Below are 14,892 nucleotides of genomic sequence, written 5' to 3' on the forward strand. Positions count from 1 at the left end.
TTGAAGAATATTTGGTTCAACAAAGAATCAGATGGAAGTTCAACCCGCCTGCCGCACCTCACTTTGGAGGAGTGTGGGAAAGACTGGTCAGAAGTCGCAAGAAAGCAATGTACGTAGTGTTGGGGAACCGATCAACTACGGAAGATGTTCTTTCAACAACAATGTGTCTTGTTGAGCAGACGTTGAATGCAAGACCCTTGACACCAGTCAGTTCGGATGTAAATGATTTGGAATCTATTACTCCAAACCACTTCCTGCTTGGCAACAAAAATGTTTGTTTACCATACCTACCATGCGCAGAAGAGTTTGTTAATCATAGAAAGCTCTTCCGACAAACACAAGCGTACTCCAATCTCATCTGGGAAAGATTCAGAAAAGAGTATCTGCCAACATTGAACAATCGACAAAAATGGAGTTGTGAATCAAACAGAGTTCTGAACAAAGGTGATCTCGTTTGGTTGGTCGAAGACAGTGACAAACGAGGGTATTACAAACTTGGTCGAGTAACAGAAACTATGGAGGGTTCTGACCGAACAATTCGATCAGCAACGATTCAAACAAAGGACGGAGTCTACAAGAGGCCTGTGGTGAAGCTCGCTCCAGAACTATCTGGACGAAGATGTTGTTACGAAGGAAAACAGGGCCGGCGATGTTGGAGCTTAGCTCGCTAAGTTTGCGTAGGCGGGAAAATAGAATCAAAACACTTTCTTTTGTCCTAGTCATTTAATAAATTATTGTTATAGTTCTAGTTCTAGTTGCAGTTTGTCACGAGAGAAAAGAGAAAAGGGTTTTGACATCCCCATCTCCCACCTCTCAAAACATTATGTACAGCTTGTACGACACGTGTCATTACATATCAAATTGTTAAGTAAACTATGGCAGGTAACCTTTGGGTGTTGTAAATGATATGCACCCCCCAGGTTTAGACCTTGACTTATGAAAAGACTTTATAATTCTGTTTCGCGGCCGCTAGCTGGGTGGGCACAACCCGGGTCGAGGTGTCATCGTTAAAAATTGATAAAAAGATGTTAGATTAGCGGTGAATTTGAAAAAAGTGAAAGATTTGCGTTCAATGCGATGAATACGGTGAAAATTTATAAGAGGAGAAAAATCTCACCGCTACCAACAGAATGCGGTGAAAAAAATGGCCGATAAAGTTGCAAATCCTACAAATATTCACCGTGCTAATTTCAAGGCTTATCTTAAATTCTCAGGAAATAGCAGTGAGGAATGTGGCAGATGGCTCAGTGGAATAAGAAGTTGTTTACACTCAGGAGGCGAGAAGTTCGAACCCTTGTCAGGCAGTTCTTTTCTGTAAAAAATCTTGTAAATGCTATGAAAATAAAACTCCACAGCTAAAAACCGCAAAAATTCACCGCATTCATAGCTAAAAGAAGCAGGCGCTTTGCGATGAAAAAACTTTTTCACCGGAAAGCGCCCACATTTTTAAGCTTTTAGGATTTGCCGTTTTAAGCGATGAATTTTTTTCACCGCATTCACCGGATTTATCAAAAAGCTAACGGCGTACACGGGTTCGAAACTCTCACCTCCAGCATTTCTATAAATTCTTTTTATTTCTGTTTCCAAACATGTAAATTAATAATATAACCGAAAAGTTAAAGTTTACATGCCTTCAGAATAATCACGAACTTAACTGTATACACTTGGTTCCTCAAATTTTAGTTCAAAGTTTTCGTAAGGGGACGCGTCTCTAGGTTCTTTCCCCAATTACGCAAGTTTTTGAATTGCTGTAAAATGATCCCTCATCACAATCGGAGTCTTGTTGGAGCTGAGCTCGCTAAGCTTGCGTAGGCGGGAAAATAGAAACAAAACACTTTCTTTTGTCCTAGTCATTTAATAAGTTATTGTTATAGTTCTAGTTCTAGTTGCAGTTTGTCACGAGAGAAAAGAGAAAAGGGTTTTGACATCCCCATCTCCCAACTCCCAAAACATTATGTACAGCTTGTACGACACGTGTCATTACATATCAAATTGTTAAGTAAACTATGGCAGGTAACCTTTGGGTGTTGTAAATGATATGCACCCCCAGGTTTAGACCTCGACTTATGAAAAGACTTTATAATTCTGTTTCGCAGCCGCTAGCTGGGTGGGCACAACCCGGGTCGAGGTGTCATCGTTAAAAATTGATAAAAGATGTTAGATTAGCGGTGAATTTGAAAAAAGTGAAAGATTTGCGTTCAATGCGATGAATACGGTCAAAATTCATAAGAGGAGAAAAATTTTCACCGCTACCAACAGATTGCGGTGAAAAAAATGGCCGATAAAATTGCAAATCCTACAAATATTCACCGTGCTAATTTCAAGGCTTATCTTAAATTCTCAGGAAATAGCAGTGAGGAATTTGGCAGATGGCTCAGTGGAATAAGAAGTTGTTTACACTCAGGAGGCGAGAAGTTCGAACCCTTGTCCGGCAGTTCTTTTCTGTAAAAAATCTTGTAAATGCTATGAAAATAAAACTCCACAGCTAAAAACCGCAAAAATTCACCGCATTCATAGCTAAAAGAAGCAGGCGCTTTGCGATGAAAAAACTTTTTCACCGGAAAGCGCCCACATTTTTAAGCTTTTAGGATTTGCCGTTTTAAGCGATGAATTTTTTTCACCGCATTCACCGGATTTATCAAAAAGCTAACGGCGTACACGGGTTCGAAACTCTCACCTCCAGCATTTCTATAAATTCTTTTTATTTCTGTTTCCAAACATGTAAATTAATAATATAACCGAAAAGTTAAAGTTTACATGCCTTCAGAATAATCACGAACTTAACTGTATACACTTGGTTCCTCAAATTTTAGTTCAAAGTTTTCGTAAGGGGACGCGTCTCTAGGTTCTTTCCCCAATTACGCAAGTTTTTGAATTGCTGTAAAATGATCCCTCATCACAATCGGAGTCTTGTTGGAGCTGAGCTCGCTAAGCTTGCGTAGGCGGGAAAATAGAAACAAAACACTTTCTTTTGTCCTAGTCATTTAATAAGTTATAGTTATAGTTCTAGTTCTAGTTGCAGTTTGTCACGAGAGAAAAAAAGGGGAAAATAACAAAAAACAACACACAGTACTCAACGTAGCAGCCGCAGAAAACGGCTTAAAGTATAACTCAGCAAAATATTGCAAAAACAATTGACTTGAGCAGTAAATAACGTGTTACTGTGTCTTGAACTAGAAATATTCTAGAGCAGTAAATTGTTACTGTGTCTTGTATTCAAAATATTATTCTTGAGCAGTAAATTCTGTTACTGTGTCTTGTATTTACGAATTATTGGAGCTGAAATTCAACTGTTACAACCCCAACATCTGGTATTCTCAACTTGTGAGTACAAACAGCGAAAGCCAACTTAAGTTTAAATTTAAATATTTTTGCACAAACAGATCTTAGACATATATGCTTGTCTTCCATTTTTTTTCTATCGGATTGAACTGGTATGCATAAAGAGATCCCGTATTGTGTGATCTGTAGCAATCCAGTTCAAATTGATAGTTGAAAAAACTAAGATCAGCGAATAGTTACGAACTAAAATAGTTAATGCAACGGTAAGTACAGCAGAACGGATATACAGTTTTAAAAGCAAACTGCATAAACGAAGTATTTTGGACAGATTTTGTAACCACTCAGAACGAACTGGGCGGTGTAAAACTCTCTTTGTGAAACACAAGGAGAACACCCGTTACATCCATGCATCCGAACTGTCGTTGGATTGCAGCTCCTTGAGGTCTGACGCAAATCTTCCTGGGGTTGAAAGACTTCCCGCGCTTACAATCTTCATCTGTCATACAACCTGTCTTCCCTGTTGCTTCTATAGAGGTCAGAAGGACAATGGCTATGCATATAATTGCAAATGCAAATTTTGAAACCATTTTCAATCCGAGAAGAAACGACAACGTCACCGTGTTAAATTTAACTCACGTGAATAGCACGCCATCTGTCACTTACTTATTCCACTGCGCCATCTGTCACTCACTTCAATGATATTTACTCTGAATTTAAGATGAGCGTTAAAATTAGCTGTGAATATTTGTAAGATTTCATCGGTGAAGAATTGTTTTCATTGCATTCTGCTGGTAGCGGTGAAAAATTTGTTTTCACTGCATTCTGCTGGTAGCGCTGAATTTTTTTTCACCTCATTCTGCAGGTAGCGCTGAAAAATTTCCTCCATTTAATATTTTTTTTTCTTTTCATTCATCGCATTGATAGCAAATCTTACACTTTTTACTCAAATTCACTGCAAATCTTACATCTTTTTTCGGCGATTTTTAGCGGTGATACCTCGACCCGGGTGAGCATGGCACAGACCTCCAGTTACAGACCTCGTGACGTCACATAATAAATCATTAGGCAAAAATATGGCGTGCGCGTCTATCTAGGGGTGCAAATAATGTTCACCCACAAAGCTGGGTGGGGGGCACAAACGAAAAAGATCCCGGAAATGATCCTGATTTTCTTTTTTGTTTCTTTTGGTGCTTAAATTGACTGTGATTGATTAGGAACAGCACGTGCGCTTCTCGATAAAGTCATAAATTTTATACTGGAAAAACGAAACAATCGGCTGCCTTTCAAAACTGTAACCAAGTCCTACAATACATTTTACAAATTACAAACAAAGAGCTTAAGTTTCCAACTGTTTCATTCCCCCCGACAAAATATATTCATAGCTAAATTCCCCCTTCGAAATTATTTGCCCGATTATAGAATAAATACGGTAATTTGGGGTGAGGGCTGTACGTTATATGCCCACTAAGCTGGGGAGGTGCTATATTGGGGAATGGCCCATCTCTATAATATGGTACGTTTTGCTTGTGATGACTGATTCCACCTTTTGCTGAGTTCAAATAACCATTATGAACGTGAAGCCGAGCACAAAATTGGGGTCTTTTCCATTATAGCCCCCCCAGCTTTGTGGTCAGATAACCTATACTCCCCCCCCCCCCCATCTTGGTAATTATACCATAATTGAGGGGGCTATAATGGGAAAGAGTCCAAAATTGATTACAAGCTTTTTGAAAACTTTTTTTCTACATTGAGGGGAAGAAAATTAAAAATTCGTAGAAAATACGAAAGTGTCGCGGGAGAAAGAGGAGGAAGTCCTGGGGACAATCAATAGCCACGAACACTATAAAATCAACAACCAAGCAAGCTATCAGTGAGTGATGATAATTTTATTCCAATGGTACTCTATCTTTCTTAATCAATTTTTGGTTCTTAATAAAAGGTGAAGGGAAACTTCATTTGAGCCACATTAAAGTATGGGCTGTCTTTTTTTAGAGGGAGCTCTCTTTAACGAGTGCTTTCATTGTAGCCACTAATAAAAATTAGTGTGATGTTCTCCGTTTTTGCCCCCAGCTTAGTGGGTGCATATTATCTGCACCCCTAAATGCACGTGCCATATTTTTACATAATGATTTACTATGTAATGGCACGTGCTTCGTATCTGGAGGATGCATAACGTAGTGGGAGGGGGGAGGCACAAACGTAAAAATCCCTATTTACTTTATATGCCATAATTCAAAAAGGTAAAAAAAAACATTTTGCCAATATGTCCTTTATGAAAACTTGTATTCCTAGAACTTTGATTGAAAGCCAGTTTGACTTAAAAACAATTTCGACTTCTGATTAAGGCTATAACAAAGAGCAAATAACGTATATTAAAAGAAAAATAAAACAAAATCTCAAAGATTACTTTTTGGTGATCCGGTATTTATGGAAAAGTTGTTTTGACTACAAAAGGAGCCAATTAATTTTTTCATTGGTGCCTTTGAATGCCCAAATCACACTTTAATGTTCTTCTTGGTGGTTATTTACCGTAATCTCTTCCTTGTCAACTTTTTCTTGATTCAAGCGTGATATTTGTTTTTGTACCAAAAGTTCGGATCATTTGTGCCCCCCCCCCCCCCAGTACGTTATGCTCCCCCCAGTTACAGAGCACGTGTCATTACATAGTAAATCGTTCTGTAAAAATATTGCACGTGCATCTGGGGGTTGCAAATAATATGCACCCACTAAGCTGGGGGGAGGGGACAAACGGAAAAGATCCAAAAGTTCATTCTGATTTCTGATAATGGCAGCAGGCTGTTACGAAAATAATCATTATAGAAAAATGCAAACTCTATCTTGACTTTCCATTATCATTAGCAAAATAAAGCTTGACTCAAAATTAGATTCCGAAAAAGATTTATCAACGCTTGAGTTTTCTTAGTTTAGCTCTTAGTCTAACCAAAAATGCTTAAAAGACAAAATTTCTCCTTGATAAGACAACCAATAAAAACAAATTGTTGGAAAAACTTTTCCTATTTATTTAATAATAAAACAATAAACTTCAATTTTTGCTGTTTTCACCGGAAAATTAATGTTATTTGTGTGTTCTTCAGGACTGATGATTTTCAATGCTATTACCTAATACTTTTCTTTTGAACCAGAAGTCATTTGTTTGGTGCAGATATAACTCTGACTTATTTTTTTGCTCAAAAATAGCATATTGTAGCAGTAGAAGTACTTGATGTATACCTTCATCCAATCAGAGACTGAGAAGACACTATTCTCATTTATATAGAGAGAACTCTACTAACTATATTCAGTCAAATAGAGTTGTTGCACGATGTGCGTATCTCTGACTCCGGTGTTATTCTTAATAACCACTGTTATAATTGAAATATATCTTCAGTGTTTAACTGAGTCGGTTAGTCTGAGAGATATAGGTAAGCCTACTTAACGCGTAGAAATAAGTAGCTCTAACTCTTTATATCTTAAGGCTGTAAAAGGAGCCCTCAACGGGTACACCTTAACTGAAGCGACCAGTGAGTTAACAAACTCTAACCGTAAAAAGAACTCACACAAAACACACTATTCTCTCTTGAGAAAAAACTTAGATCTAATGTAGATAAGTTTTGTACAATTTTTACACTCAAAACTCAGAAAAAGGGGAACACAATCCCAACAAAAACAAAATAATAAAAATCGAAACACAACAATTAACAAAATGAACCATCACACTGGTCAAACTTCCTCTAATCTTGATATCCACTCTGATGAACTAAAATTAGCTATTCTTACAAAACACAACAAGTATCTCACACGTGAGATTTAACACTTTGAAGTTGAACACTATCAACACCAAGATAAAATAATTCTACCATCGGAAACTATACAATATTTGCCTATCAATCATAATAATAATGAAATAAAAAACTATAACGCAGAAAACCAACCATTTACATGTACAGGCACTCCAGAAAACTCAAATATCTCTTGAAGCATCATCGATAGAAAATCTAGATACTATAGTCCACTCACAATCTACAAATACTAATATTAATGAAACTACAGAAACGGACTTTAACTCAACATTACTAGATGATTGAACACTCACTTCATCACACACAGTTAATACCTTAATTGATCTCGAAGATCATGGCCAAAAAACCATTCGAAATAATAATACTATTACTGCTAATGAAACTACTAATAACACAAATATTTACCAAAATCAACAACACGAACAACCTGTGAACTCGACTGAATTGACACGAAGTTCAGATCCATTAAACACAATTCTATCTATATTGCCCAATGTAAACACACTTTTGCCACACTTAAAGACTGAACTCCGTACATTTTAACACCGAACCTGTTAAATTAAATTATTCAACACATCCAACACTGAAAAACAACCAAAATATTCACAAAGACCTCCATAACAATTAGTAAATCTTGTTAGACAGTTTAATTCACAAAATACTCAACAAACAACAAATGCTCCAACCCCTTATTATCTACAGGCGGCTTCTACAACAAACACCGTCACCTGTAGTTTGCAGAAAAACATAAATGATGTATCCCCATATAGGAGGCTCAGTCCCCATGCATCAGTCTTTAAGACCATTTGATGGTATTGATCCTACCTATGAAATAGAAAATTTCTTACATGCTATCACAGCAAATATAGTATTGACATCAGGACCCGAGCAGATTGATTCTCCGTACCATGAAGCTTGGATCCTAAATTGAATTGCCATGATACAAATGGCCCCAAATTGGCCCTGCGCAACAATTGTACTCACACTTACCACTAGAAATAAAAAAGAACTGAGAAGCGTTTTTCCGTGAATTTCAAAATTCATTGGATAATCAGCAGTCGCAAACACAAGCAAAACTATTCTAGGAAAGAATAACACGTGCTTCTGGTGAACAAATAAAAAAAACTAGCGCTCAGAACTGAACAAAAGACCCGAAAAGCATATATTAATAACGCTCCAGATATGTCTAATGCACAATTGAATGACGCACTCTTCACAGCACTCGACCCACAATTAGCCAGAATAGCTCTAAAAAAGGTTGCAAATCAAAAATCCACTGAATTGGAACCACAGCTTTATTTTGCACAATTAGTAGAAAAAATATATCGAGAAGATATCACAAGAACACATATAGATAGACACAAACTAAACACAAATTCCACTCTTTCTTCGTCAATAAATAAAATTTCTCTAGATATTGACCATCTCACAATAGATGATATACATATGATGGAACAAGGTATTGCACATGGGATTGCACATGGGAACAAGGTATAGCACGTCCCAAGTACTCAAATGATCCAAATGTAAAAGGGAAATCACTCTTCCTGAAATTTTGCAAAAAAATTTTCACGCTCGGGACACAGCATTCCTATTTGCCCCAATAAAAGATACACAAAATCACTCGAAAAACCCGATTTTCAAAAAAAAACCTTTAATCAAGCGGAGAAAGGTAACCAAAACCCTCCAAACAGACCGGTCTCAAATAATATGACTGGGAAACCATTACCATTTTTTTTATCGCTTTAGAAGCAACAGTAGAGGCAACCGTGACAATTCAACACACAGAACTGCAAACAAACTATCAAAATCAAACTCGAAATCTTATTCCGGTTATAACAATTTTAAATCACAAAGTAGAAACGGTTAACCATGCCCAAGAACCCCTAATTATAACATCAAGTCTGGTTATAACACTAATAACACATATTCAAATAACTCGAGACCACAACCACCTCATTTTAATAGAGATGGAAATCGTCCACGACGAGCATTTTCCCGTAATCGACTGCGTAAGGTAAGAAACTATATCAACTCACTTTTTGACCAAGAACAAACAGACGACACAATGTGTAACACAGAAGATACATAAACAAAAAAGTCTCAGAATATTAACTCCTTTCCACATCAAGCAAAAGTCTTATTTGGGTATTACCATTAACAATATATACACATCAAACACATGAACATACGAAATCAGTTTCCGCACCACACCTTGAAATTGACTTTCTATTAGATTCGGGAGCTACACTGAATGTAATCAATGATGATGCCTGGAACGAAATTGAAGAATATCAAAAACATCAACATCAAAAACAACAACATTTGTTCTCTCAGCAGCAAATAATTCTAAACTACAATCAAATGGCACAGTAAAACTCACTCTCTCTCCGGATGTAACGGAAGATCGATCATTGCGGAACACTACTGTTACACTCACTTTTTATGTATCAAATACAAAATTTAACATCCTAGGAACACACTTCCTAGAAAAATACGTTGAATCGATCAATTAATCATCTCATACACTAAAGATTAAACATAATTACGAAATGAAATCATTAAAATTTTAAGCTCCCTTAATTAAACCACCCCCATAATATTCACGGTTATTCCCTGTTATTGGTGATCACTTACTATATTTTCAACCCTTGGAACACAGAATTTTTAATTTACTCTTTGACTGCATAAGAATGTAAAACTAAAAATGCAAACAGACCTATTCTTTATGCATCTGATTTCGCATTCGCACCACTTTGTAAAAATATGTTTTTCTCCATAAAGAATATTACCAATCCTGGCTACCATTAAAATTTACCAAATACTCATACAAAATCTTTTGAATCACCCACTAACACTTGTAAAAGGCCTAATTGGGTATGCACAACAAGATATTTCACTTACTGATTTATAAACAACAAAATGCCGCATCAATGAACTCACGGAATTCATTGATGCCTAGTTTTTAATTTAATTTACATACGGTACCTCAGAAACACTCAAAAAATTTATTGCTTAAACATCACTAGGCGACAAGAAGGTGAATTTAAAACACAACAAAAAAGGTTTCATATACAATTTGATGTCTCAAAATTCACTGAAATAGCCAGAAATTTTCTCACAGTCTTCAATTTTTAAAACACAAAGTTAACAGAAACACAGTTTGCAAAATTAGCACAGCTTCTCACACAATTTAAACCTTGTTATGCCACGTCTAAATTCGATGTAGGGAAAGTCAAAGTAGAACTAAATTTAAAAGCAACAGCTGTAATTAAAAAACAGCGCGCAACTCGCATCCCTCTTCAATTACAAGACCGAATACAACAATTACTCAATATACTAACACATTTTGATATTATAGAACCTGTTAACACATATTACCTCACCACGAGAGGCGTCATCCTTAAAAAAGGAGAATCATTAAAACAATTTTAGATGCCAATTGAACACAATGATTGACGAAACAAAAAGGAGACGGCCATAGAGCCAATGCAAATAATTCTCACACGTATTAAGGGACAGATTTTTTCTATAGCCAACATAAAAAGCTCATATAATCAGATGCCGTTAGGTGAACCATCACAACGACTCACAAATTTTGTCATAGTAGGACAACAATACTGCTTTAAAAGTTTATTTTAGGGCAGTTCCATCGGCGCAGCAGCCTTTTCATCCTTTATGAGTAGTGTTTTTAAACCACCAAAAATAGGGTTATCACATACCTTGATGATGTTTTCATTCAATATACTAAAACAGACAAAATGTTAGAAACACTTGAACAATATCACAAAATTCCCAAAAATGAAAATTTTAAAGCTGCTCCTGATAAACCCTTCTTTTTCCTAGAATCAGTTAAGTTCTTGAGACTCCAATCACATATATCCACTAAAATCAAAAATCGATGGATTTTGTACATTAAAACTATCGAAAAACAAAAAAAAGTAGAATATTATGTTCGATTTAACACTTTCATCTCAAAATATTATATATATATATATATATATATATATATATATATATATATATATATATGTATGTATGTATTTTACTTAAAAGTTATTTTGAGAACTTTCTATCTCCAACTCCGTGATACAAAAGATTTTAAATGGACTCCCGAGTTACAACAAACATTTGACAAGGTTAAAAAACTTACAGACGGAGCATTTCGTGTTGCATTTCCTTACTTCAAAGAAGCCTTATACATTCTATGTGAGGCCTCTAACTATGGCATCGGAGCTGCACTCCTCCAAAATTATCAGCTTCAGAAAATGGAATTAGTCTCAGCAAAATCCTGTCTACTTTCCACCACAGAACTTAGACTTTCACCCGTTCTTCGCGAATGCTCAGAAAAAACCTATGCACCCATGGAATACGATTTTCTTATTCAAGGGTCACAACACCCTATTATTTTTTAAACTGACCACAAACCAATTTTCTTTTTCTTCGCACAAAAGAACAAACCAAACCACAGATTTTATCGATTTCAGTTAACTCTAATGAAAATTACAAACCATCACATAGTTTGGAAAGAAGGGAAAAATCTCTCACTTCCAGATTTATTGAGTCGTTCACTAACGACAGCAACACAAGACGAACACCGCCTTGAAACAATTGAGATCACTGGCTCTAATAAACTTTTCATGACACATAATCAACACACTCAACCTATGCAATGTCCTTATGCTATATCAAAAGTACAAATTCACAATAAGTACAGAAACTACCGTAGAATCACCACACTCTCCAATCTACTTACCAATTAAAGATAATTATTTCAAATTACAACAAAGAAAGATCTTTACCTTCCTGTATGGAACCACGAATTTAAAATCAAAGCACAACCGGTAGAACAAGTACAAAAAACCAACTTAAACTTATTAAACGAAATCAATTACCATTAGAAACCTATCCTATTGTTCAACACACTGACGTCACCCTCAATACAAAATAAAACAGAATTATTTAAACACCCCCTCAAACTGCAAACTATACAGAGTTAATAAATACTTATATATTCTCACTCCAATCACTAGATGATTTCGTACCCCGGAAATTTATAATTATTTTTACAACGAACAAACAGAAATAAATGATTGACCCCTATGCGAAACGCAACAACAAGACCCGGTTATCAGAAAACTTTTTCTTTGGAAAGAACATAAAAACTACCCCCACCCCTTCACTAACGATACGAGCAAACAAAGGCTTGTTACACTACTATCAACGTTTTCAGGACCTAAGAGTAATCGAAACTAATAATCTATTATATTAAATACAAGAAACTAATTCACTAAAAATCTATTACCACTCTCTCTTTTATTAACTATAATTTATGTTGCACACTCTCACAATCTTTCAGGCCGTCCCGGTCGTGAAAAGACATACGCTGCAATAACAGAAAACGATTATATTCCGAAAAATAAAACATGGATAGCAATACTTACACAAGATTGCTTGAATTGCCAAACGAGAAAGTCTATGCCAAACCGCCTCATGGCCACACAACAGCCATTTTTAGAAATTTCACCACAATTCAACCACCGTATTTCAATGGACACCAAAGGCCCAACCTCTCCGCCTTCGGACAGAAATTTTTATATCTATGTTATATTAGATGCTTTCAGACATTATGTTGTCCTCCACACTTCTTCCAAAAATGATGCAGCAAATGCACTCACTGTATTATTTGACTACTGAACTATCAGTTTTGGCATTCCTGACATTTTAATAACCGATAATGGAAATGAATACATTAACGGAGAATTTACACACTTTTGTTGCACGTATATTGTACAATTTGAACCACGGACGCCATACGCACTATTGTCTATTGGACTTGTTGAGAATGGTAATCGCCAACTAAATACATTTCTTTGCAGCGTTTTAGTTTCGCAATACAACACACGGTAAGAAAAAGTGAAAATTTTTTCTTTTGCATTCAATTCACAAAATAGAACCAACATGAATCTTTAACCATATGAACTTGTATTCGACCAAAAGCCCAAAAAACTAAACATTTTCCACCTATCTTCCACTACAGATAGCTTTGGAAATTGTAAACCTTTGCTGAATTCACCTTGTAATTCTTCCCCCAAACATACACACACTGACCATATCAGTCATCATCCCCAAAAAAATTACAGAAAGCAATTTTTGCACATTGATTTCTAAATTGTGAAAAGACACACTCTGAAGTTTATAATCAAGTCCAACCTTATTTAAACCAAAATAAACATTTACGCACGGTCATAAATCCCCGTTTCGGAACGGAACAATCACTTAAAATTAACACTTATGTTTTAAATAGAAATAAAGCTACCCAAATTGGAATATCAAAAAAGATCCAACCAAAAATTGGACCTTACAAAACAATTGATACTCCTACACTAGTTACCTATGACCTAAAAATTAGAAGGTTTCTCCGGAAAATAAATCACTTGCCATAGAAGCAATACAGAAATACAGTACCATATTACCCCCAAAGAATTTTCGTTCAAAAACAAATGAAGAAATACTTCTCGGACAACTCTATGTAACGAATTCATCCTATAAAGCCGACTATCACTACGTCAAAATCTGTCTCTTTTAGTCTAGACAATCAGAAATATCATTCACTAGCGGACCCTCACTATTACCACATTGTAACTTGTCTGAAGTAACCGATTGTAACTCGGAAGATTACAATACGAAAGACGCTCGTCTTAGACGTCAACCGACAAAAAACTATAGAGCCTTCACACCACATTCAAAAATTTTGGCTTCAAGAACAACACAATTCTAAAGCATATACACACCACTTATTTGATACACAAAATCACTCTTGTCGCATTAGTTAGCCGAACACAAATAAGCATAACACACTAAATATTCAGTAAAAACAACTCCAGTAAAATATAATTCCCTCGTTTTCTTATACGAATAGGTTAATTTGGATAGTTCCCTCACCCATCTCCCCTTTAATACAATTACTTCATTGGGAAAAATTATGTAGTTAGCTTTTTAGTATAGTAAACAAAGCACACGGATTATTTTTTCACCTGCTACCCTAGCAGAATCACAAAAACCCCTCCATCAGAAAATGAAAAGAAGGGGATTACAGGCAATTCCCCACAAAATGATAATAAAGAAATTAACTAAACATTAAGTTAACAACCGACCCACGGCTCGTCCGGAAAGAATTCCCTAATCACATTTATTTACCAAGAAATGATTCCGTAATTTATCCCCCGAAGAAAAGTTGTAATCAGGATACATCGTATCGTCTAAAATCACTTTTCAGTCGAGCTCTTCTACAACTTAGTTACCTCTCTTCTCTGTTCTCTCTTGAATTCAAACTCAACCTAAACTTTCTCAACTTTAAAGTTGTTCTCTCTCTTCACTCTTTCACTCTCAATTTACTTTAGATCTGCTCACAAAGCTACCACACAACTCAAAACTTCCAATCTCACGCTACTGAAAATTCAGCGCAATCTCCAAATTTCTTCAGAGCACAGACTTGAGGCATTATTTAAAAGAACACCATACGCAGAAACTTTTCGATATATTCAGAATTTCAAAACCAAACTCAAAATCCGTTTTCAAGATATTTTCTATAACCTAGACTACATTTTGTATTCACACACTTGTTGTGAATAGATTTTTTTTTTGAGATTTTAGTTACGAACACATTGCTCTTTTCTATATCCCAATGTTTCCACTTCAATCGACACCTAAATTACCTGAACTTCTCTATACAGACATTGTCTACACAATTAATGTTGACACTACCCCAGCCTCATGCGATTTTAAATAAATTAAAGAACTTATTAGG

General features: G+C 35.8%; 1 protein-coding gene across 1 annotated transcript in view; it reads right to left on the minus strand.

Moving 5' to 3' along the window:
- The window catches only part of LOC142351571 (protein lifeguard 3-like), a 359,608-nt gene extending 357,744 nt beyond the window's left edge, over positions 1-1,864 (minus strand). The window contains exon 1 of the mRNA XM_075403663.1: positions 1,853-1,864. The gene's annotated coding sequence lies outside the window, so the exon portion shown is untranslated. The remainder of the gene's footprint in view (positions 1-1,852) is intronic.
- Positions 1,865-14,892: the final 13,028 nt, after the last annotated feature.

Source organism: Convolutriloba macropyga, chromosome 13 (assembly GCF_964194025.1).
Source record: "Convolutriloba macropyga chromosome 13, txConMacr16.3, whole genome shotgun sequence".
In the NCBI taxonomy this organism is placed as follows: domain Eukaryota; kingdom Metazoa; phylum Xenacoelomorpha; order Acoela; family Convolutidae; genus Convolutriloba; species Convolutriloba macropyga.